Source organism: Schistocerca nitens, chromosome 2, assembly GCF_023898315.1.
Source record: "Schistocerca nitens isolate TAMUIC-IGC-003100 chromosome 2, iqSchNite1.1, whole genome shotgun sequence".
NCBI lineage: Eukaryota > Metazoa > Arthropoda > Insecta > Orthoptera > Acrididae > Schistocerca > Schistocerca nitens.
This window is the reverse complement of record NC_064615.1, coordinates 152,620,340-152,645,830: the sequence shown is the minus strand read 5'-3', so window position 1 is coordinate 152,645,830 and position 25,491 is coordinate 152,620,340.

Below are 25,491 nucleotides of genomic sequence, written 5' to 3'. Positions count from 1 at the left end.
TAATCCCGCGCGGCTACTAAAAGTATACTCGTCCACAAAACCCATGTGGACAATTATCTGATAATCGGTCAAGCTTTGCTTTGTCGCAGCTCTTTAGGATACAAGTCCATTTACTTTCAGGCTCTTACATACAATTCTTGCAATGCAAGGTAATTGAAAAAACTCATCCACTCGACGCCAACTGAGGAACTGACTGGTGCATGTGTTGTTCAACACACAGTAGTTGTCACCCTCACTGGAATCAATGAGTGTGTGCGTGTGTGTGTGTGTGTGTGTGTGTGTGTGTGTGTGTGTGTGTGTGTGAGTGAGTTTTCGTGTTAATGCACAATCTGAATCAATACTATTAACATCAGACAGACAACCGGGCATCAAATATGACTGTAAAGTATGTTAATGCGATGGGAAGTTACAAACTGAATTTTCACCTAACCCACGTCCTGCATATTACGTTAAGTAAGATGTATTAACTCCATAGTATCGTTAGCAGAGAGTGCGTTCTTGTTGTCGAGGCCTGCGACAAGCGCAGCGATCAGCACTGCCCAATGCCGCCGCGATTTGTTTATGTTGGCTGAGCGTGGACACTGCAGCAGACGCTTCGCCATAAACAGAAAGAAATCACCTTGGCTCTGACTGCAGTGAGCGGATATCCCTGCCTGCGTGTTCTTATAGTAACCAACGTGAGACTCTACTCACAGGTGCCATGGAGCAATTGCAACGGGTATCATGTCATTAGTCATGAGAATATTAACCAGTGATGAAATGTCCACTCTATTTGAATCCTAAGAAAATAGGAAACTTCTCACAAAGGAATGTGAGGTGATATCAAAATTTATCCAACATACAAAAATTAACTGCAGGGCTTTCATGTATGCAGTAGTAGCACACAAGGAAATAATATGTCTTGGAAGCGTATATTTCATTTCCTCTTCTCATATTAACGTCCTTGTTTTAGAATGAAGTGAGAAAATTAACGCGAAAAACTTAAGTTCCTGAGAAGCATATAAGTCATTTCCTCGTCTCATATCATAGCTTTTGTTTTAGTATGAGGTGAAAAAATAAACAGTTTACGGCTCTGAAACATAATATGACACCAGATTCTTATCGTAGGCGCTATCGGAAACGCAAAAAGCAGGGAGCTGTCCATTCTTTTGTCCTAAAGAGCTGCGACAAAGCAAAGCTTGACCGATTATCAGATAATTGTCCACATGGGTTTTGTGGACGAGTATACTTTTAGTAGCCGCGCGGGATTAGCCGAGCGGTCAGGGGCGCTGCAGTCATGAGCTGCGTGGCTGATCCCGGCGGAGGTTCGAGTCCTCCCTCGGGCATGGGTGTGTGTGTTTGTCCTTAGGATGATTTAGGTTAAGTAGTGTGTAAGCTTAGGTACTGATGACCTTAGCAGTTAAGTCCCATACGATTTCACACACATTTGAACATTTGAACATTAGTTCTGCTCCTGTAAATAAACTGTTATCTCGTTAGTTCACATATTTATATTGGAATAACGTATTTGTAATAAGCACATCGGATTATTATTTTCCACAGTGTTTAAGAATTCAGGTCCTGTCATAGATAAGTGATCTATATTCAACAGTCCGATAAAGAATGTGGTTTACACAGTCTATCATATGATGACAGTCGTGGTCGGATATCCACATTAAGACTACCTGGCTGAATCCGATTAGAACGATCTGGTATCGAAATGAAATTACAGAAATCGGATAATTTGAACGTCTGTATTTCAACAATGCTTCGCACATAAATTCCTATGATGGAGTAACAGGTAGCAACTGTCTAAGAAAAAGTGAGAAATATGTCTACTAGTAGCAATGTAACGTAATTATAAACCACATTTATGTGATGGAAATACTGAATCGAACAATACACATCTATTTCAGTGGTGGGAAGATACACCATATGGGATTTGCTGAGACATAATGACAATAATAATAATAATAATAATAATAATAATAATAATAATAATCGCGTGTGGCGGATAGTGGAAACCCTCCCCCATATGGGTGGTACCGAGGAAATCAAATACTAGGGGTGAACCAAATACTAACACAATCCTGAACGGCTACTCAATCCGTTGAACGCAAAATCCAGACACGTCTGAGTGAAAATCACCGTTACTCTGGTCACCGTGTTAGCTCAATGAGCTTGGCTGAAAATATTTGCTTTCAAAGGCTTCAACACCCTCTGGTCCTGTCCGGTCCTGGTATCACCCAAGCACAACCAATGAAACACAAGCAAACGTAAACTATGCAAGCAAAGTCAACTTTATCCCAGGTGGTACACAACCCGGCTGTCGACAGGCGGCAGTTGGATTTTCGGATTCTGGGGAGTCCAGGTTAGCACGACAGAGAATATCGAAGATCTCTGGTAAATTTCCCTACAAGCAAAAAACATGCATTTAAAAGTAAACATCGATACCTTGATCCAAACACGAAAACTAAATAATCTCACAAAAGAAATGGACCGACAAAAAATTCTCATCCTTGCACTTCAAGAACCACGACTAACTGACAATGAAACCGTGTATGAGGGAAACCATTGCATCTTCAAGAGCAGAATACAACAAAAGGTAACGAAAGGCGTACCAATCTTCGGCATTGCATTTCTCGAACACCGATCTATCAACTCTGCCAAAGAATTCACACCGATCGACAATCAAAAGGTTCCAATGGCTCTGAGCACTATGGAACTTAACAGTGGAGGTCATCAGTCTCCTAGAACTTAGAACTACTTATACCTAGCTAATCTAAGGACATCACACAAATTCATGCCCAAGGCTGGATTCGAACCTGCGACCGTAGCAGTCGCGCGGTTCCGGACTGAAGAGCCAAGAACCGCTCGGCCACCGCGGCTGGCCCGTCAACAAGCGACTTATGACTATGGTCATTCAGAGCCCCAGTAAAACATACACACTCATCAATGCACGTGTCCCCACCAACATCGACGGCCGGAGTGTTCGAGAGGTTCTAGGCGCTACAGTCTGGAACCGCGCGACCGCTACGGTCGCAGGTTCGCATCCTGCCTCGGGCATGGATGTGTGCGATGTCCTTAGGTTAGTTAGGTTTAACTAGTTCTAAGTTCTAGGGGACTGATGACCACAGCAGTTAAGTCCCATAGTGCTCAGAGCCATTTGAACCATTTGAACCCACCAACATCGAAAATAAGAAAAACATCGACAATGTTGAAAAATTCTGGAACACACTCGAAAATACCATGAGCAAAATTCACCAAGATGACGTGAAAATACTAATGGGAGACTTCAACTCTATTTGGGACAGAAAAAACGTGTAGAAAAATCATTGGTACAAATTCAACACACCGAAACGCTTAGACTAACGTCACACGTCTGACTGACATTTGCCAATTGAACCACAAAAGGATGTCTTCCCGCTTTAAGAAAAAACCAGTCCCCAGGTAACATGCTTAGTAACCAGGTGCAAGCTGCTTTTGTTCGCCTTTCGAGACTTGCTGAAAGCCAGATTTTTAATTCTTTTGTAGCACAGCTACAAGCAGGCAGATAAAAACCTAATAAGGGAATCGTAAGACAACGCTCGAGCAAAATTCTTCTTGCTACTTTCAGTAACTCTTAGTGTCAGAATGAAAACCTTACGGTACTGCCAGATTCATAATGCCACTTTAGTTTTCTGCCGACATTTTGTTGTTGTTGTGAATACATAATTTTATCTATGAAAAGCCCCATTTTCATAACACTTACGAATGGTACAGGAAATGAAATAAATACAGATCTTTTCTAAGTGTAAAGTCTGTAATATCCTACTAATTCGTGTTAAAATAAGCCCAATTGTCTCACAGAAACTTAATGCTTTATTAAGATAGACTGCCGTCGTGATGTTTCTGTATTAAGCTGACTTTAGTTTGTATTAGTACAGTGAATATTTTAATTGCATTTTCCATTAGTTTACTAAACGCAACAGTAATTATCAAAGAGAAATTAATTAGCAGCAGAATTTTCTTTCACGATATCTAAAACGATATGACAATGCTAAAGTTGTTTACAAATTCTACGCCTGTAGAAACCTACTTGTTCTAACGATGTCAATAAACAAGTGTAGTTTTAAAAGTATTTTCGTCTAGAAATGAATTGCCTTGACGGTTGATCGATCTAGAGTGGGAAAGGTAAAATTTTACAAATATATGACGAGAGGGACAAGTGCTTGAGAGAGGACTTCCCTATCAATACAAATGTGCCTGAGAGACGACTTTCCTATCAATCTCCTGGATAGTTTTGTTTCTCAAATCAACATAGTGCGTTATCATGCAGTAGCACAGGTGATGTAGTTTTGTTGCTCGATTTTCTTACACTGTGACCGAAAGGTGTCTCAGTTGTTGGCAACAAATTCCAGCTGTGTTGCACACACCCTGGGGGCAGAATTCGTAGCCCAAAACACACTTTTGGATTTATCAGATGTAAAATAATATGTTCACGCAACTCTTTCCTCGAGTGTACGTCTTTTGGTGGGGCTCAGCCTTTCATTTCTTCTTAGGAAGTTAACGATAAAGGCATCATAACACGTCACCAGTAACAGTACTGCATAGGAATGCTCGATGAGTGACCTGATGACGTTCAATAATAGTTACTCTGTTGATTTTTGTTGTTTCGAATTAGAGCATGCAGTACTCCTACACCAGACTTCTGAACATTGCCTGTTGAATGCAAATTCAAGTGGTTCATAATTATTTTAGTAAATTCACTCGATATTTTTATGTCCTTTAAATTACATTTGCTACATGATTCGCATTGAAGACGTAGGAAATGTATGTTATTTGGTCCGGGAAGCACGTTCCAACAGAAACTGATGCTTACATTGACATTTATGTTGCGAATTAGTCGTCTTATCCATCACATGGATAAGAGGATGCTCCGTTTTGCTACAGTTGTTTCATAGCTAACAAGGGAACCTCCCCATCGCACCCTCCTCAGTTTTAGTTATAAGTTGACACAGTGGATAGGCCTTGAAAACTGAACACAGATCATTCGTAAAACAGGAAGAAGTTGTGTGGACCTATGAAAAAAATATTCAAACCAAACAAACTGAGTAGTCCGTGTGCATGATAAGCAACATCAAGGATAGCTTGAGCACGGGAGCGCAGTGGTCGCGTGGTTAGCGTGAGGAGCTGCAGAACGAGAGGTCGTTGGTTTAAGGCTTCCCTCGGGTTAGTTGTTTGATTTTTTTTATTTTCAGACAATCATCACCACACGTACTGTTATTCAACAAATGTAGGAAATAATCATACAAATGTTCGACAATCGTTCGATCCCTTAAGGAACTTTCCGATGCCTTACAGTTCGGAAAATATTCATTGACATTGTTATTGGAGTCACGAGCTATATTTGCTGGATTCATATTGCCCACGCAATGCATCGCACGTATTTAATGCACTCTCGTCCAAAGTAGCGAACAGTTAACTGCCAGCCAGGGAGCCTCATTAGCAGGAATACTCTCTCTTCCGTGCGCTATAGTCGACTGACGTCATGTCTTTCGATGTTTTTTAGGTGTAGCGTCATCATACTACGGCGCGGTTACCTCGCATCGGACGGACGGACGGACAGATAATAATTGTCTGAAAATAAAAATTAAACTTTTCACTCCTGGGAAAATTTGACGGAAGGACCTCTCGTTCCGCAGCTGCGTGCGCTAACCACGGGATCACGGCGCTCCTGAGCTCACCCTATCCTTGATGTTGCCTATCTTGCGCATGGACTACTCAGTTTGTATATTTTGCTTATTTTTTTCATACTTCCACACAACTTCTTCCTGTTTTCTCGATTGATCTGTGTTCAGTTTTTCAAGGCCTATCCCCTGTATCAACTTATAACTAAATCTGAGGGCGGTGCGATGGGGATGTTCCCTTGTTAGTGGTATTGTGTGTTGGTGGCGTTGCCAGTTTACATACTGTGCATGTAACTCACAATAAATGCGTTGGATGCCTCCTGTGATCAGTTTACTTGAAAAACGTTTGTTGTCATCGTAATTTATGTAACTGGCTCTCCGACTTCCAATTTGACAATTTGTGGAAAAATTGTTTACCTCGTTAGTCCTAGTTTCAAACATTGTCTGTCTGACGGAAAACGTAGGCATGAAGGGGTCTGTAAAAAGCAATTAATCGCTATTATAGCCAACTTTTGAATTCACATGATACTTGAATTCTCTATATTGATTCTGAGAGTTTTGTTATTTCTCTTGTTATTTACTGTCTCAATGTCATCCGTGAAAATAAAATTAAAGGCAGTTGGATTAGGTTCCTGATCTATAAACTGTGATTTAATATTCTGCGCTGCTAAATAAATTTTGAAGATTGTATTCTTTACGTAAAACAGAGTATCGGTGTCAGTCCTAGGATTGACGATAAACTTCAGAAATACGATTACGGAAAAGTGACATATCGATTATGGCTCCTCACCATCAACAATAGTTGTTACCCATAGTTTCATATTTGCTATTTTATCGTCGTTACCCTTTAGAGACCAACCTGATCATTCCACAATGCCATTTTTGACTCGCTTCTTAATATGTCCTATAACTACAGATTTGTCGAAAATATTAACTGTTAAATACGCTTTCCACAAATTAGAAACTTCCAGTTATTCTTCATATCTTGAAACTTACTACCGTTGACTTTCACTGGAGAAAAGATACATAATAATAAAATGAAATCAAAGATTAGAATGTCAAATCATAGTGTGAATGGTTAAAATGAAATGAACTAAAAATCATCTCCTTGTCTAAAAGTAATTCTTCCAGAGAACTTCGGCACCTCAAAATTTTTTACACCTCTGATGTTCAGCCACATGTGGACAAATAGCGGGTCCCATGATGCAGCACTGTTTAGCCGTCACAAAATGAAGCCTCAAAAATCAGTCCACATTCCATTTACTGCGTTTCCTTGAAATTATATAAAAGATACGTCTGTAAGTAAAAAAAAAAAAAGACGAAGAAGAAAGAAACAAAGCTTGAAACAGCTGATTGGTGAAGCCTCCTTTGGCTTCCACAACAGCTCGAAGTCTGTTGGGCATTGAGCCCACAACTCGAGCCACATAACTAGGAGATTCAAGTAACTCATTCCAAGCGTCATGAATCACATCAGAAAGCTGTCGGCGAGTCGACGGTGACTGCCCTTTTCTCGTATTACTCTGACCATTTCTGTCCAGATATTCTCAATGGGATTCGTGTCAGCTCCTTTAGGTGGCCATTCCGTTACAGTAATATTACTATGGTCGTCGACCCGCCTCTTAACCACACGTGCCATATGAATAGACGAGCGATCTTGTTGGAACATGATCTGATCATCGCCAAATCTTGCTGCCACAGCAGGCAACATCACGTTCTCCAGAATTGATATGTAATTGCGCGCATCGAATCTTCCTTCCACTTCCCACAGGAGCCCACACCCTTCGGCCGATATCCACGCCCATACCGTTACCGACTACAAATGGCTCTGGGCACTGTGGGACTTAACATCTGTGGTCATCAGTCCCCTAGAACGTAGAACTACTTAAACCTAACTAACCTAAGGACATCACACACATCCATGCGCGAGGCAGGATTCGAACCTGCGACCGTAGCGGTCACGCGGTTCCAGACTGAAGCGCCTCGAACCGCACGGCCACACCGGCCGGCACCGACAACCTGCCACTCCTTCGGCAACTGTAAATATATTTTCGATTATACCTAGCACATTTAGGCCGGTAAACTAGTACTTTTCCGGATGATGCCGTAGAGAAAACTTTTTGGTGCGTGAAAATCACTCGCCTCCAAAACTGGAGAAGTTTGTCGCCATTTTCAGTAGCAAAAGCAAGGCAAGCTTCTCTTTGGGAAACAGTCAATGTCTCTTTCACAGCAGCGCTTCTTGCTCTCAGTCCACCTTCCCTTACACGAGGAGTGACGGTCTTACTGCTAACATTGAGACCCAAAGTTTGCTGAATTTGTCGTGCGTTGACAAATGGGTGGTTCTCACTGAAACGGCGTATCTGCTGATCCTGAGCTGCTGTTATTTTGCGGCGACGGCCATGAGGCCTCCCATTCAAGTTACCACTCTCTTCCTTTCGTCTGATCCACCTGGCTACCGTCGACTTGTGAAGACCCATAGTTCTTGCTATGTCGGCATTTGAAGATCCCTCTGCATGGAGTTCTATTATAGCGCCCTTGTCTGCCTCAGCCAGATGGGCCATTTAGCGTTGACTGAATGATTCGTCGCGGTTAATATTGGCTGCGGAAACAGCGCTGGCAGGAAACAGACTGCCTCCTCCACGATGGCAGCCACAACGCAGTGGCCAAGTATGTGTAACACGGAAATCGATGGCATAAAAGAGAGATCGCAAGCCCATACCCGTGTCATTACATAGTGGAGCAACTTAAAATCTCTAATTTTTCTCAGAAGGGACTGGTCCACTCTTGTCATGTCTTATCCTGATAAATATTACATGAAATGAAATGTTTACGTTTTGCATATGCGGCAGGCCTGACGCAAGAAACATTTCTGAAATATCTGAGGCAACCTGAAGAACACTTCATGAATTTTATCTGTAGAGGGTTGCCTTATAAGAAGGAAAACGTGTTTATCCCCGCTCGCCGTGTTTCCAGGTGGCGCAGTTTACTCGGAGGCATACATAATTCTCGCCGGGCGTAAGAAGCGACTCGACGAGCGAGGGGAACTCGCCAAGTGTCATAGTCTGATTGTCCCGAAACTTTGCTCACAAGGGGAGGCCGCCAAATGTGAAATTCAGATTCGATTCATACTGCGCATAATAAAAGCTCATGGCCAGAGGTGTAATGTGGCAAAGCACCAAGATGCACTTCTCAGCTGTTGTCGAGAAAATCGACAGTTAGAAGAAACCATTGCGGTGAAATACTCTCTACGATTAATAATTTTCTACAGCGTCGTGGCGCAGCGGTAAGCGCTCGAGTTCGTAATCCGAAGGTCGCCGGATCGAATCTCACGCCATGCAACATTTTTTTATTATTATTATTTTTTTGTAATTCAAATATATATATATATATATATATATATATATATGTATATATATATATATATATATATATATATATATATATATATATATAAACTATTAATGAATTGCTTATGCATGTTGGTGAAGGCGGATCGCTCTCCAATTGTAGCGCCTCCATTTTACCGTTTGTTTAACAGGGTGTACCAAAGCTCTCACGTCCGCACTGATTTTCGACGGTGTTATAAGTTGTGCTAGGGACCGCATCTACCTTCTTTCGAAGTTAGCAGGCAACTACGCTGTTATGCGGCGGCTCGTTTCGGCCCATTCAACATCTGTCCTTCAAGTGTAACGAGCGATTAACGGAGTTTATATTTCATACCTGCCACAGCAAATTTGTGTTCGTGGGGTTTCTATTCTAATTCGAACGTTTGACTTACGCTATACGTATTCGTTTCGGAATATCGTTTCTACGTCTTCCGCTAACTATACGTGGTTAACATTATGAAGACAATTAATAACATTTGTGAAATACAAATTTGTTTGCGGAAAACATAATGATGTTCGAAGTCGCCAGTTTTTCCACGACAAACGACTTTCAACAACTTATTATATGCATAATTGTTGCAACCTGTTGCCGGGAATTATATATATATATATATATATATATATATATATATATATATATATATATATGTGTGTGTGTGTGTGTGTGTGTGTGTGTGTGTGTGTGTGTTTATACACACATTTGAATTACAAAAAACAAATACTAAAAAAAAAAAGTTGCATGGAGCGAGATTCGATCCGCCGAACTTCGGATTACGAACTCGAGCGCTTACCGCTGCGCCACGACGCTGTAGAAAATTATGAGTCGTAGAGAGTATTTCACCGCAGCGGTTTCTTCTAACTGTCGATTTTCTCGACAACGGCTGAGAAGTGCATCTTGGTGCTTTGCCACATTACACCTCTGGCCATGAGCTTTTATTATGCGCAGTATGAATCGAATCTGAATTTCACAATTGGCGGCCTCCCCTTGTCAGTGAAGGAGAGGACAAAATAAGCGAACTTGTGTTTCGGCTTATCTGCAGACACTCGACCGTTTCCGAGAAAACGACGGCCAAAGTTATCAACGCGCTGTTGCTCTAGTGTAGATACATTCTGCAGCCGAGAACGCAATTGAAGCGGTGGCTCAGTGGCTACCGTCGTTCCTTCTTAGCATTGATTCCCGTGTTCGAGACCATATTGGGTTTTTTAATTATTTTATTTTCCTGCCTCTCTATCAGAATTATCTTCGAATGTTTTTTTCTAATTTATGTTGAAATAATGTTGTCATTACTCGACAATTAACTTTATGTGTAATTAATGAATTAAAAAAATAATAAACGAATGAGACAAGCTGATATAAAATCATCTCGTCTGCCTCATGTATCGTTATATCCAAATGGTTTATCAATGTTAATCTACATTTAGATCCGATAATGGCACCTTTAGTGTGTTGAAACCGGTTATCCAGTAGACAGTATTTAAGCGATCTTGGCTTCTGAATTATTTCTACAACAGAGTGATCGCCCCACTACGCACTGTGTGTTCCCTTTTTAACTTATTTCTTTACACAGTAAATTAACTGACGAATAACGACAACAGTGTTTCATCATAAATTGGAATAAACATTCGTAGATAATTCAGAGAGTGAGGGGGGAAAAAAGGAAAAACCGGGTTTCGAACTCGCAGCGCAAAGTTCCGAAGTCGCTATGGTAGCCGCAGAGCCACCGCTTCAGTTGAATCCTTAACCGCTAAGCGGTATCTACATTATAGCAACAACGCATTGAACACTTTGACCGTCGTTTTCTCAGAAGCGGTCGAGTTTAAGCTTATTTTGTCCCCTCTTTCAATGAGCGTAGTTAAAAGCAAGATCGGGGTCTGACACTTGGCGTGCCCCCTCGTAAATTGCGTGCGTTGGGATTCAGTAGACAGAATGCGTCCACTTTCCTCGACTACTCATTGACATGTTTGGAAACTTTCTTTGTTGTAGTTGCACTTTGCATTATGAGGGCTGGTTTTCCTGATGAGGATCTACTTATGGACTTTGCTCCTAATTTACGTTACTGTGTAGTAGACCTACTGCAACTACTTAAACCGGAAACGTTTGTTTGTTTGGATACTCCGCTTCTTAGTTGCTACATTTCGCTAAAATATTTTCCTTTTTCTCAAAACGGCAAGTTAAGATGACCACTGCAACATGGTAAGATCAGTAACAATTTAATACTTTGAAACAGTTATGTGTGGTGTACGAGGAGTCTACTGTTGTTGACTGAGGAATACATTAAACACGAAAGCTGCGTCCAATAACAATAATTAACTTTCGGTTACATGACAAAACACAAGTCGAAGCACTGTCAGTTCATCTCAGTACCCAGTAAAACTTAAACTGGAAAGATCGAAAACATACTTTTGTGGGGAAGGCAAACGAATGACTGCGTTTTATTGGCCGCACACTAAGAATACGCAACAGGCCAACTGAAAACACTGCCTACACTACGTTTGTCCGTCCACTGCTATAATATCCTTGACAGACGTGATTGACTGTGCACGCAAAAACGTCCAAGGAACGGTAGCACGCTTTGTAATGTCACGAAATAGGGGAGAGAGGATCCCAGATTTGATAATCGAGTTGGGGTAACATTCATGAAAACATATGCGTTTTTCGTTGCCACGAGATCTTTTCACGAAATTTCAATCACCACCATATGTTCTGAATGCCAAAACATTATTTCCTAGGGTACTTACACAAGAAGAAACCATAGTAATAATGTAATTCAAGGCTCGCAAGAAAAGATTTAAGTAGTCCCTTTTCCCGCACACTGTTAATGAGTGGGACGGTAGAGAAATAATCCGAACCTTCTGCCAGGCACGTAAGTCCGGATTGCAAAGAAATCCTGTTGATGTAGTCATGTAGATGTAACAACGAAATTATGTTGTAATTACGACATGTGACTTTCACTTGATCTGAACATCGAAGTTGTTTACTGTTTATTTACTTTTTGTTCATTAATTTCAGCCATATACGAACACCTAGGCGCGTTAAAGTGATATTGAAATAAAGTGTCATGCATGGACCAATAACAATAAGTTCCCACCTACTTGTTATAGTACTGCATTATCTGCCAGCGTATTCAGAAGTGGATATCGCATACTAAGTTCCTAGGGTGTTTGTAATGGATATTGCAGACGACTTCGACAAAGTTTGAATGTAGCTTCGTAAAAGTTCCGTGATCAAACGATCTGAGTTGCTGGAGAATACAGTTTATCCTCACTAGACAGTATATATTATCATTATACATGAGGTGAGTAGGGTTTCGCCGCGTTGCGGTGGCCGAGCGGTTCCAGGCGCTTCAGTGACGAACCGCACGGCTGCTTCAGTCGCAGGTTGGAATTCTACCTCGGGCATAGATGTCTGTGATGCCCTTAGGCTAGCTAGGTTTAAGTAGTTCTAGGTCTAGGGGCTGATGACCTAAGCAGTTAGGTCGCATAGTTCTTGAAGCCATTTTTTGACCTTTCGCGTAAATTTTCTTTACATAAACCGTCGTATCTTTTGATTGCGTTGACATAGAAGCTCACTTTTTTACACCAGCAAGGGACCGGTTACAGCAAGAAGTGCGATACATTTCCGCTTATTATGTCCACCCGTTCTGGAGGTAAACGGGTTTTAAGGGTTGGGTAGACCGATAGACGGTCAAGAAAGTGAGACTAGTAGGGTTCCGTTTTTACCGGTTTAGGTGACGAAATCCTAACAACGAAAACACTGAAGATGAGGGCCGCATAAATAACACCCGCTACTCTTTATTCGAAATGTTCTAGTTGCTGTCGATACATAAGCATATTAGTCGTAGCTACGTTTTCGATCCAAATCACGTTTACAGGAATGCAAATAGAATGTATTTGCCTATACACGTGGTAATTCACATCCCAGTATTGATGCCACCGCGTTTTAGAAGTACGAACATTCTCATTGCTAGCTAGCTTAAGAAACACTTCTGCTAATGAACGTTTTCTGGCTGTGGCGAGTCTAGTGGAGAATTCGAAACAATGCAGAATACGTTTGGCAGCTATGTAGCCGTTTATTTCCTGGGGTGGTGCAGAATTATCCTACAAAATTTACTCTCTAATAACAGTAATTTGTTATTTCGATAATCATCCCGAATGATTGTCGCATAAGTGGTGACATAAAGGAAGAAAATTCATGTTTTTGAGTCCAGAAAGCTCTATGCAACAGAAACTGCAGATTTTTATTGCGAAATTGCCGGCTTGTTCATGTCTGGGGTAATAATAGAGGGCTGTTTGCCTAGGTTGTCTGCTAGCATAGTGAAAGGAAGGTCTGGTTTGTTTTCGGTTCTAATCTCTATGGAGGCAGGTAGAATATCAGTAAAGCAATTTTAAGAAATTCTCGCGCACCCAATACGATTTATCGCTACCTTTATTCTGTACTGGCGCTCTGTGGATGTCAATATGACACTCTTGTAGAATTTCATACATGATACTGCCTCCTTTTTCCGCTTCTGTCAATAATGGAATTGACTTAAGTGTGGCACTGAATGATGTTTAAGTGAATTTCGTTATGAATCTTCACGCATTGCTAAATTTGCACACTTTCATGGTAGGTCAGCAATGGTAATCCAGTATGACTGGTCTGAACGTTGACACAGACCGTTTCGCGGGCGAATGCGGATAATATTTTGCTAATTCGTAACGGTCTGGGGTTCTTTGTCTGTTATCTGGATAAGCTGAAATTCATTTTTATTCGTCCGTTTCATACAAATTAGCGTTTCTTCTTTCAGTTCTGTCTTATGTTTACGTGTTGTATTTAACACACTAATCAGCATTAATATAGTCTTAGAAATTATGGAATACAGTCTAAAAAAGTTCAGATAGTTTGTCAATTTCACGCCTGCGCATAGTATGTTGGTAGCACTTCGTCGCCTTGCCTGTTATGCTGTGTAGCAGACTTTAAAGCCGTGCGGATCAGCATAACGAAAAGGCGAGGGGTCTCGCTCGTTTTGTCCACGACTGTACATTATTATTGTCTACTAGCTAAGTACCTGGCATTGCCCAGGTATGTATTTGTACCAATCCTCTATTAGTCCATCTTCCCCTTCTCCCTCTCTCCGTATATCTCCTTTACCCCCTCCCTCTGTCCACCTCCGCATTCCCATAGGTACATTGCAGCATACGTGGATGCTATTTGCGAAATACGCGGTGAATGGAGTCCGTAGCAAGTAAGTAATAAATTAAAACTTCTTGCTTCATGTGCCGGTTTTACTGCATGAAGAGTGAAAACGAAGTACATCTATATCTACATCTATATGGTTACTCTGCAATTCAGACTTAAGTGCCTGGCGGAGGGTTCATCGAACCATTTTCATACTACTTCTCTACCGTTCCACTCTCGACTGGCGCGTGGTAAAAAGGAACACCTAAATCTTTCCGGTCGAGCTCTGATTTCTCTTATTTTATTATGATGATCATTTCTTCCTACGTAGGTTGGTGTCAACAAAATATTTTCGCATACATATCAGTGACACTCTCACCCCTACTGCTCCATAACACGAAACGAACTGTCCTTCTTTGAACTTTTTCGATGTCCTCCGTCAATCCTACCTGGTATGGATCCAATACCGCACAGCAATATTCCAGCAGTGGACGGACAAGTGTAATGTAGGCTGTCTCTTTAGTGGGTTTTTCGCATCTTCTAAGTGTTCTGCCAACAAAGCGCAGTCTTTGTTTCGCCTTCCCCACAATATTATCTATGTGATCCTTCCAAGTCAAGTTGCTCGTAAACGTAATTCCTAGGTATTTAGTCGAAATGACAGCCCTTACATTTGTGCGATTTATCGTATACCCTCAATTTATCGGATTTCTTTTAGTACCCATGTGGATGAGCTCGCACTTTTCTTTGTGTAGTGCTAATTGCCACTTTTCGCACCATACAGTAATTCTCCCTAGATGATTTTGCAATTGAAATAGATCGTCTGATGATTTTACTAGACGGTAAATTACAGCGTCATCTGCACAATCTTAGGGGGCTGCTGAGATTAACACCTACATCACTTATGTAAATCAGGAACAGCAGAGTGTCTTTGACACTACCTTGCGGAACGCCAGATATCACTTCTGTTCTACTCGATGATTTGCCGTCTATTACTACGAACTGTGACCTCTGAGAGGAAATCACGAAACAGTCACACAAATGAGACGATACTCCATATGCACGCAATTTGATTAATAGTCGCTTGTGAGCAACGGTATCAAAAGCCTTCTGGAAATCTAGGAATATGTAATCGGTCTGAGATCCCTTGTCGACAACACTCATTACTTCATGGGAATAAAGAGCTAGCTGTGTTGCACAAGAACGATATTTTCTGAATCCGTGTTGGTTATGCATCAATAAGGTGATTCATTATGTTTGAGTACAGTATATGCTCCAAAATCCTACTGCAAATTGAGGTCAGTGATATCGGTCTGTAATTGAATGGGTTACTCCAATTTCCTTTCTTGATTATTGGTGTGACCTGTGCTACTTTCCAGTCTTTAGGAACAGACCTTTCGTTAAGTGAGCGGTTGTATATTATTGCTAAGAAAGGCACTATTTTGGTTGCATACTCTGAAAGAAACATGATTGGTACACCATCTGGACCGGAAGACTTGCCTTTCTTAAGTGATTTGAGTTGTTCGCAACACCTAATCTACATTTATGTCACTCATGCTAACAGCTGTTCTGGTTTCGAATTCTGGAATATTTACTTCGTCTTCTTTCCTGAAGGAATTACGGAAAACTGCATTTAGTAACTCGGCTTTAGTGGCACCATCATCGGTAACATTTCCATCTCTATCGGGCAGTGGCGGTATTGACTGTTTTTTGTCACTGGTGTAATTTACATACGACCAGAATCTCTTTGAGTTTTCTACCATATTTTGAGAAAATATTTCATTGTGGAAACTATTAAAAGCATCTCGCATTGACGTCCGCACTAAATTTCGAGCTTCCGTGAAACTTACCAGTCTTGCCGATTTTGCGCTCTTCTGAATTTGGCATGCTTTTTTCCTTGCTTCTGCAACAGTGTTCTGACGTGTTTTGTGCACCATGGTAAGCGAAAAACTTTTTCCTTTCATCATTTTGTGTACTGTATGTTCGGCTACTAAGGTTACAAGATAGGCTCTTCTGTAATTGAAAATTATTGTATGGAGTAAAAGTGACGACCTGTCGGAAGTAATCATTACAGTACATGTTACGCCTCATAGGCAATGAACTATTTTGACATGGGCCAACAAGGTCCGAATAATTTGCACTGAAGATGGTCACACGGTGACCGAAATCGATCTGTAAAATAAAGGATTTCAACCTTTACGACCAATGAAGCGATTTATCCAAAATATATTGAAACCATGGGTAACACAAGAAATATTTCATATGATTCGCGAAAGAAGAAAGTACGAAAATATTCAGCAATACAGAATTACAAGACACTTAGGAATGAAATAAATAGGAAATGCAAGGAAGCGAATGCGAAACTGCTGCATGAAAAATTTTAAGAAATCGAAACAGAAATGATTGTAGGAATGTTGAGCCAGCGTAAAGAAAAGTCAAAACAACATTCGGTGAAATTAAAAGCAAGGGTGGTAACATAAAGAGTGAAATGGGGATTCCACTGTTATATGCAGAGGAGAGGTCGGACAGGTGGAAACAGTGAACTGAAGAGCTCTTACGAGAAAAAAGTCTTATCCGATAACGTGATAAGAGAAGAAAGGGGAATAGATATAAAGGGCAAAGGGGGCAAAGTATTAGAATCTGAATTTAAAAGAGCTTTGAAAGAATTACGATTGAATGAGGTAGAAGAGATAGATAACATTCCATCAGAATTTCTAAAATCATTGGGCACTGGCCACAAGTGATTATTCACGTTGGTGTGTAGACTGTATGAATCTGGTGATATATCATTATAGTTTCGGAAAACATCATGTACACAATTTCGGAGACGGAAAGAGACGACAACTGCGAGATTTATTCTGCAATCAGCTTAACAGTCCATGCATCCCAGTTGCTGACAACAATAATATACAGACGAATGGAAAATAAAACTGAAGATCTGTTAGATGACGATCAGGTTGGCTTTAGGAAAGGTAAGGGCACCAGAGAGGTAACCCTCACAATGCGATTGATAATGAAAGCAAGACTGGAGTAAAATAAAGACACGTTCATAGGGTTTATCAAGCTGGAAAAGCTAAAATGGTGCAAAGTGCTCGAAATTCTGAGAAAGTTTAGGGTAAGCTGTAGGGAAAGACGAGTAATATACAATATGTACAAGAACCGAGATAGAACAATAAGCGTGGAAGACGAAGACCCAATTGTACGGATTAAAAAGGGTGTAAGACAAAGATGTAGTCTTTCGGCCCTACTGTTCAATCTGTACATCGAAGAAGTAACCAAGAAAATAAAATAAAAGTTTAAAAGTTAAATTAAATTCAAGGTGAAAGGATATTGGCGATAAGCCCTATCCTCAATGAAAGTGAAGAAGAAATATAGGATCTGTTGAAAGTAAATCAAAGAATGACGGAAGTAATGATAAGTAGCAGAAATGAGAACAGCGAGTAACTTAACATCAAGATTGGTGATCACGAAATAAATGAAATTACAGAATTCTACTATCTAGGTAGCAAAATAACCCATGATGGTCGGAGCAAGGAGGAATTCTGCCTCGGGCATGGATGTGTGTGATGCCCCTAGGTTAGTTAGGTTTAAGTAGTTCTAAGTTCTAGGGGACTGATGACCACAGATGTTAAGTCCCATAGTGCTCAGAGCCATTTTTTTTTGTAGCGCACAAGTATTGCACCACAATTTAGTATGAAATTAAAAACCAAAATTTATGTTTAAAACTTTCTTAAAGTATAGTTTAGTTTAATAATATTCCAAATACCAAGTCTTGATGTCTAAACTTAATAGTTTACGGAAAAATGCCGTTTTAAGAGAAAAATCAGAGGCAGTAAATAATGACGCTAGGAAGCCATAATTTGGTCAGAAGGTGCAGTTAGAAGTTATAAACAAGTGATGCTGGTTTCCAAAACTATAAACAAAAATTAACGCCAGAATCCACATTTTTGGGAAAAATCAGAGGCGCTAAATAATGGACATATAAATTTGAAAATTAGTTTTATGCTTCAGTACACCCCAAAAACAATAACAGAGAGTCCACGTTAATCTACCTCTTATAGTTTTTGATTAATTAAATAAAAACTAATTTTTGTAGATTAAGTACCTGAAATTTTAATGATAGAGGATTTTGGTTAAACCAGATGTCAAATTTATCAAATAATAGAGCTACACCAAGTTTAAGACTTGTAACATAAATAGCAACTCATATAAGTCTTTGCAAAGGTATGGTTCAAGGGCAACAATCTACCATTAGTTCCACTAAATAAATTCCGTTAAGTAAAGTTTTCATCCTAGCGAGCTGGAACTTACTACGTGCTTTCAAACTGCTTATCTGCATACCAGTAAAAATTAAGAAGTTTCTGAAGTAATTGGTAACTATATTATTAAAGATTATGTGCCCGAGAAAGCGGTCGTTTGTAGACTGCCACCGTATGCAAATAGACAGAGACAACAGATGTTTTCCCCGGCAGTCCGCACCGGCACCTTATAAATACAGCCCCTGAAGCAGTGGAAAGGTTCACTTCGTTCTCAGACACTGTGAGGTCCACGCCAGTTAAACGTCTGGTCGCGCTCTGCCTCGGATGACGTCAGAGCCGAGCTGTGACAAGCGCGTATTTGGCAGTGAAAACGGATAGTGAACTCGCGAGGACTGTACACCGTCCTGGATCGTTTAGAATTCGGTAAAATGACTGTTAGTGTGCCGTCCGTGTGAAATTCAACTCCGCGTGACAAGTGGTGAATTTATTTCCACTTTTATGGCGAGCATTAATTTTTTAACATTTATTGCGAACTTTCAATTGAGTGATGTTAGTCAGGGCGAAAAACAATCTTGTAGGAAGTTACCGTAGAGGTCGCCTCTGAACTGCTAAAGTTGCTGTAAGATTAGAAAGACTTGTTTTCAACTGAACAAAACGCAATTTTAAGTGTTGTTTGTGTGAAACTTTAATTGCATTAAATCTTGATTGGAACTTTAAACTTTTACTGAAGCCATAGTCCTGATCCCGAAAAGAAATGGGAAATAGACACTTTTCTTTCAGTAGGCTAGACCGTAATGTGATCGTGCAGACTGGAAACTAAAGTCAGTAAGTTTGTAACGCCGGAAATGCATATCCTCCTATTTCCATCTATTGTACTATAATTTTTTTTCCTTGGTTTGTTACCTCAAGATATGACATTTCTGTCTCTTTGTATATTGTAATTGTTTTACTATTTGTATATATATGCATTTATGTCGATGTATAATTGGTTTGTTTTGTGAATATTATTTGTATTTATACGCTGGGTCTTGCCTAGGGAAAACTATACTATCGAACGAATACATCGATAGGTCGTGTGGAGAACGAAAGTGTTTAGGATCTTTGGTAGTGTTAACTCTGCAGCGTGGAGCGCGGGCAGAGCAATAGAGAGTCTGGCTGGAGTAGCGAGTGGAGCAGGTGTGTGGTGTGAAGCTCCCGCGAGTTGCCGCGCTTTCGGGGTTTGGCAGCATGTAATTGCGCTCGACTTGAAATGATAGTTTCTGACATGGTGTCGCGGACGGGAAGCATTAGCTGGCGCACATCAAGAGCCCGTTTCGTCTGGTGACCGTGTCGAGAAGAAGGCGCGCCAACATCCAGCTTCTGCAACAGCGACGGCCGACAATGAGTGACCGTCGCCACATCCTCGATCGACGGCTTCAAACCTTCAATCAACCAACAAGGAAGACTGGAAGCACGTAAAGTTTTAGAACTGTATGGCAGACCTCAGCTTTTCAGACTTTTAAAATTGTTGCATCACAAAATTACAGCTACTTAGCATGAACCTTTGTTGCTCATTGTCCCAATTGCATTACCAAGCAGGGTCCCTTCCTTTTCCGAAATGAACCCGAGTGTCGTTGAAATTCAAACGCCAGCATAATTCCATTTCACTGCTTTAATTTCAAAGTTCAGTTAAAGTATTCATAGCTGGCTACAATACTTAGATTACACAAGCACAAATTAAGAGTGCTAGTGTTGTTATCATATTTTAGCTTACCTGTGACTGCAGCTCAGCGTGGTACGTACTAAATTTTACTATTGTTAATTGTTCAGAATCATTTAATTCAAGTTCAAAGTTAAATCTCTTATTTCTAAATTGCGTAGATTCAAGTAGCTTTTGAAATGATTGTTGAGGTAGTCCAAGACTAACCGTATTTTACTGAATTTCGATGTGCTTCAGAAAGAAAGCTCACTATTAATTTCATTCACTAAATTAACTTTCGATTTTCCGGTTTTATTAATTCTTTTGCTAAATTAAGTCAGAGTGTAGCGAAATTTATTACTTCTGGCAAACTTTCAGTTTTCACACTCCACGTGTCAACCTTCAGTTGCCACGCTTCTAGTGCTAATTATATGTGTAATAACCTTTCTTTTTCAGTTACTATAGTAATTGTCCTTAAGACTGGCGACCGTAATTTCCCCCAAATCTCAAATATCTAATTACCGCTAGTTAATTGTTAACGTAACGGCCGCACATTTACTTTCTTTATTAACTTTACCCCTTTTCAAAATTAATTTCCACCAGTTTCATATGCATTTTTCCTTTCATTTAGATGTAACCCTTTCCTCCCTCTTTACCGACAAATTAACCTCGGTGACGATTGCTTTTCCCAAATTTCCATTAGGTACACGCGGTTTAATTTTTCACTGTCATTAAGGTCGATAAGTGAGGGGGAGGTTACACGTGGCGACCTGGTGACAGGACAATCTTCGGATTTGAGGTTGTTCTGGACACGAATTTTGTATGGTGCAAATCTCGTAACAAAGTACTGGTTACGTGCAGGCCGTTACGTCAGCGAGAATAAGTAGTGGGAGTAATCCTAATTATATTTGAGATTTGGCATTTATATTGAAAATTATTAAAATGAGTGAAGGCAACAATTACCAAAATTTGGTAGACTTGGATACGGAACAATCGGTCGAACAGTGGGAAACGCGCACCCCGGTACCCATTGTTCAGGGGCAGGCGGCGAGCATGAAAGACGCGACCGCCGAAACGCAACAAAGAGCAGAAATGGAATTCCAAACTTTAGAAAATGTTTCGGAATCGGAAGTGAAAATCAAATCTGAATCCCTTGATGACGAATACGGGGGGACAATTAAAGAGGAAGCCGCTACGGAAGTAAAACCGGTAGTTTCCGGGAATTTAACTAATTTATTGAATGTTTTGATTAACGAAATCAAGAGTCAATCGGCCAAGCAAGAAGCTCAGGCTGCCAAGCAAGAAGCTCAGGCTGCCTAGCAAGAAGCTCAGTCTGAAAAAATTGAACGGATGCTAGACAATCAGAACAAAGCTATTAACGTTGTTAACAACAATGTTGGAGTTGTTAACGCAAAAGTTGATAAAATCAAAGAAGATATTGTTGTAATTAATACCGAAATCGGTAATCTTAAACAGGAAATGATAGGCGTTCAGGCGGAAATTGCGAGCATAAATACTCGTTTTTATTCCGAAATTAGCAGAATCGAGAAAAGTGTAGGAGAATCAGTTGCTCCGATCATCGAGAATAAGGTGACGGAACAAATTCAGTTAGTGAAAAAAGAGGATCAAAAGAAGGTGGAAACTTTAAAGGCTTTAGTATCCGAAGTAGATACCAAACTGACGAAGCAGGCTAATACCTGCAAAGAGAAAAAAAGAGAAGTAGAAACGCTTGCGACAACCACTTGCCAAGTAATTACGAGAGTGTCGGAATTAGAAAAGAAACTTGACGAAAAACAGAGCTATGTGCCAATCTATGCACATAGTTCGGAATTGTTGACGAAAGAGGAGCGGTTCGACCCCTTGAAAAAAGGCGGTATACACGCGACGGAGTTCATTAAAAATTGTGGACTAATGAGAGAAAAATTAATGCGGTTATTGATGTGTTGGCTGGTGATGCCAAGCGTTGGGGCTTAAACCTCAACATTACGAACCTGACTTTTGACGAGTTTAAAAATTTGTTTCTGGCTGAATACTGGTCAGAGCAAAAACAGCAAAGTGTCTGGCGCGAATTTGTCGTATCGAGGCCTTTCGATGCGAATTCGCGCGGCTCGATGAAGGAGTTTTGTGAGGGCTGGATCCGCAAGTTGGAATATTTGCGTGATCGCCGCACGGAATCCGAAATCATCTGGGAACTCTACAAGAAGCTTCCAGATGATACAAAACGCTATGTAGGAAGTAATCACGGGACAATCAATGATTTCCTGGGAAGAGTTGGGGACGAGGACTATTGGCGCAATAATCGCGACAGTGGTGGAGGCCGTGGTAACAACAATGGGTACCACAGCAACCACAACAACGACAACTATGGGAATAATGCATACTGCAATCTTGGCAGCAATAACAATAGTGGTTCGGGCCGTAATGACAATCGATACAATGCAAATAATAACAGGAATGACGGAAACCAGTATCATACTAACGTGATACGGGCTTCACAGGATAGTAATAACGCCAGAGGGTGTGATAAGCCGCCTCAGCAGCATCCGGGGAGCGTATCTGCTGGGACGAGACAGGGAAACCATTAGCCGCGCCGGTGAGGGGCCGACCGAGCGTGGAGAAATTTTGGAGGCCCAATAACAAGAGAAAACCCAGGTGTCGTCGTTATGAAAATTCCGTATGGAATAATCAACGGCGGGAGAGTGTGCCAGTGTTAAGAGAAAGGAGTGCACACACAAGTAGTAGATCAGCTGTAGACACGGCAGTAGAAAATGCATTCACTGTCAGTGAGAACAATTTGAGTAGTGTTCCGGAAATCAATAATAAAGTGGCAGCTGTAATACCCGCAGCGGAACTGGAGATTGGGTTTAAGAATGATTCGCAATTGTTGAGGGAAGATCAGATGTCGGATAAAATGTCCGTCATCGAGCGAGGGGATGCATAGAGGGATGAGGTCTGGTTAAGGCAGTTCGGTCGCTTATACGACGAACTAAGAGATTATAGGGGCCTGTATGGGAGAAGTGTTTATGGGGAGCGCGTGCAGGATTTTCCGCGTCTCGTCCCGCAGGAAGATAGTGTTTGTGAAATGATAGAAAGTTCTGGCCCTAACCGGCAGACTTTACTAGAAATAGTTGATGTTAATGGGGAGCACGAGCAAGCTTCGTCGTGTTTCGTCCCGCAAGAGTTGGATGTTGAAGTAGTAACGGAAAGTTCTGGCCCTGACCGGCAGACTTTACCGAAAGTTATAGTGGTAGAAGTAGCCGACCCATCCGACGCAAACCTCCAGTTTAAACATTGTGAGAGTATTAAGGAGAAAGATTATGAAAATTTTAGTGATAGCCGAACACGACTGGTAGAAAAGCACGCCGATTACAGAGTGTATGAGGTTAGAGCTGACGTTATACGGTCAGACGATAGCAGTGTGGGTTGCGCAGATCTAGAGGAAGTAATTGCAGATACTACTGCGCACATTCCTCTAGGTAGATTGGCAGATGAGATCAATCTGATCAAAGAGGAATCAACGAAAGTGACAATTAGTGAATCGATAGCAAAGCAACACTCACTAGTTGACGAGTTACAGGAAAAGGTTTCGGTATTGGAGGCAAAGTTACAGACTAAGCCTCAGGACAAAAGTGTTGAAATTAAAACTATATGTGAACAGAGGCTGAAAAAGCCGCCAGATAAACCGGATTTAGGATCAAAGCCGGATGGTTTTTTCTGGAATGACCTGGATATAGACGAGGATTTACTGTGGGAAAATAAAGAAACAGTCGAGGACAAGTGTAGACAGATAGTAGTGTCTGTTAATATGCACGACCTACAACTAAAAGTGTTGATTGACACCGGTGCAGAATTGAGTGCTGTATCTGGGAAAATATTTGAGTTACTGAAAGACAGACCCGGCATCGTAGTTATGTCAGTAACAGGAGTGAAAATTATCGGTGCTACTGGGAAGGCCAGTAAACCGGTCACAAAACAGATTTTTGTCAACTTCGAGATATGTGGGGCACGATTCGAACAAGAGTTTGTCGTCGTGCCAGACTTAACTACGGAAGTAATTATCGGGTTAGATTGGCTATTAAAGTACCGTGCAGTGATTAATTGCGAAAGTAGAACTTTGACATGTACGTCACAACATAAAACAATAGTAGTTAGTTTTGACGAGGTAGGAGACGGTGTGCATAGGCAATACCAGCAATACCACATTGTTAACTGGCCAGATGCTATTGACGTAGGTATGAATTTGAACTACTGTAATGTGAGGAATCTCGGCATTGACAATAGTGTGGAAAGTGAATTGGAAAGTATTGTAGACGGTGTGTCAAACGTAACACACGAACAAAGACGAGGCCTGTATGAAGTAATAATGAGGAATAAGAGTGTGTTTTCAGACAAACCGGGACTTGTGGAAGGATATAAATGCAAGTTGCATGTAATTCCGCACGAACCATTCTTCGTGAGACCGTATGCTATACTGCTGTCCAAAAAGGAAGCAGTGCAACGGGAGATAGATAAGATGATCGAATGGGGAGTGATTGAAAGAAGTACGAGTCCATACAATAACGGTTTGGTCATTGTAGCAAAACGGGATGGTAGTGTGCGTATTGTGATTGACGCACGCACGTTGAATAGGGTCGTTCAACGCGAAACAGACAGACCAGAGAGTATGGAGGAGATTTTGCAACGTTTTCATGACGTTAAGTTCATGACTAGCCTCGATCTGACGGCTAGTTACTGGCAAATAGAACTCGACGAAGAATCTAGGCCATACACCGCCTTCTTATTTGCGGGCAGGTGTTATCACTATAGAGTACTGCCGGTTGGACTTAATATATCTGTGTCCGTATTCATCAGGGCCCTAGATAAAGTGCTAGGACCGGCTTTGAGTCCAAGATTAACTGTATATGTTGACGACCTATTGTTGGCGAATGCCACTTGGCATGACCATTGTGACCTGTTAGATGAAGTTTTTAGAGCATTGCGCCGTGGCGGAATGACTCTAAAGCTAAAGAAATGCGAATTTGTGAAGCAGGAACTGAAATTTTTGGGCATGTAATTACCACTGCTGGTATTACGAAGGACCCAGAGAAACTAGAGGCAATAAGGAATTGTTCTCCACCCAAGTCTAGGAAACAGTTAAAAAGTTTTCTAGGGTTATTAGGATTTTACCGTAAATTTGTAAAAGGACAAGTGTTTAATGATGAAAATTTGAATAACCTCTTACGCAAAAACGTTCCGTTTGTGTGGACTGACGGGTGTCAGGCCGCTTTCGAGAGATTAAAAGACGAGTTGTTAAGATCTAACATACTATTTCATCCTGATATATCGCTACCCTTCCATCTGGGAACGGATTCGTCGAATTACGGGGTGG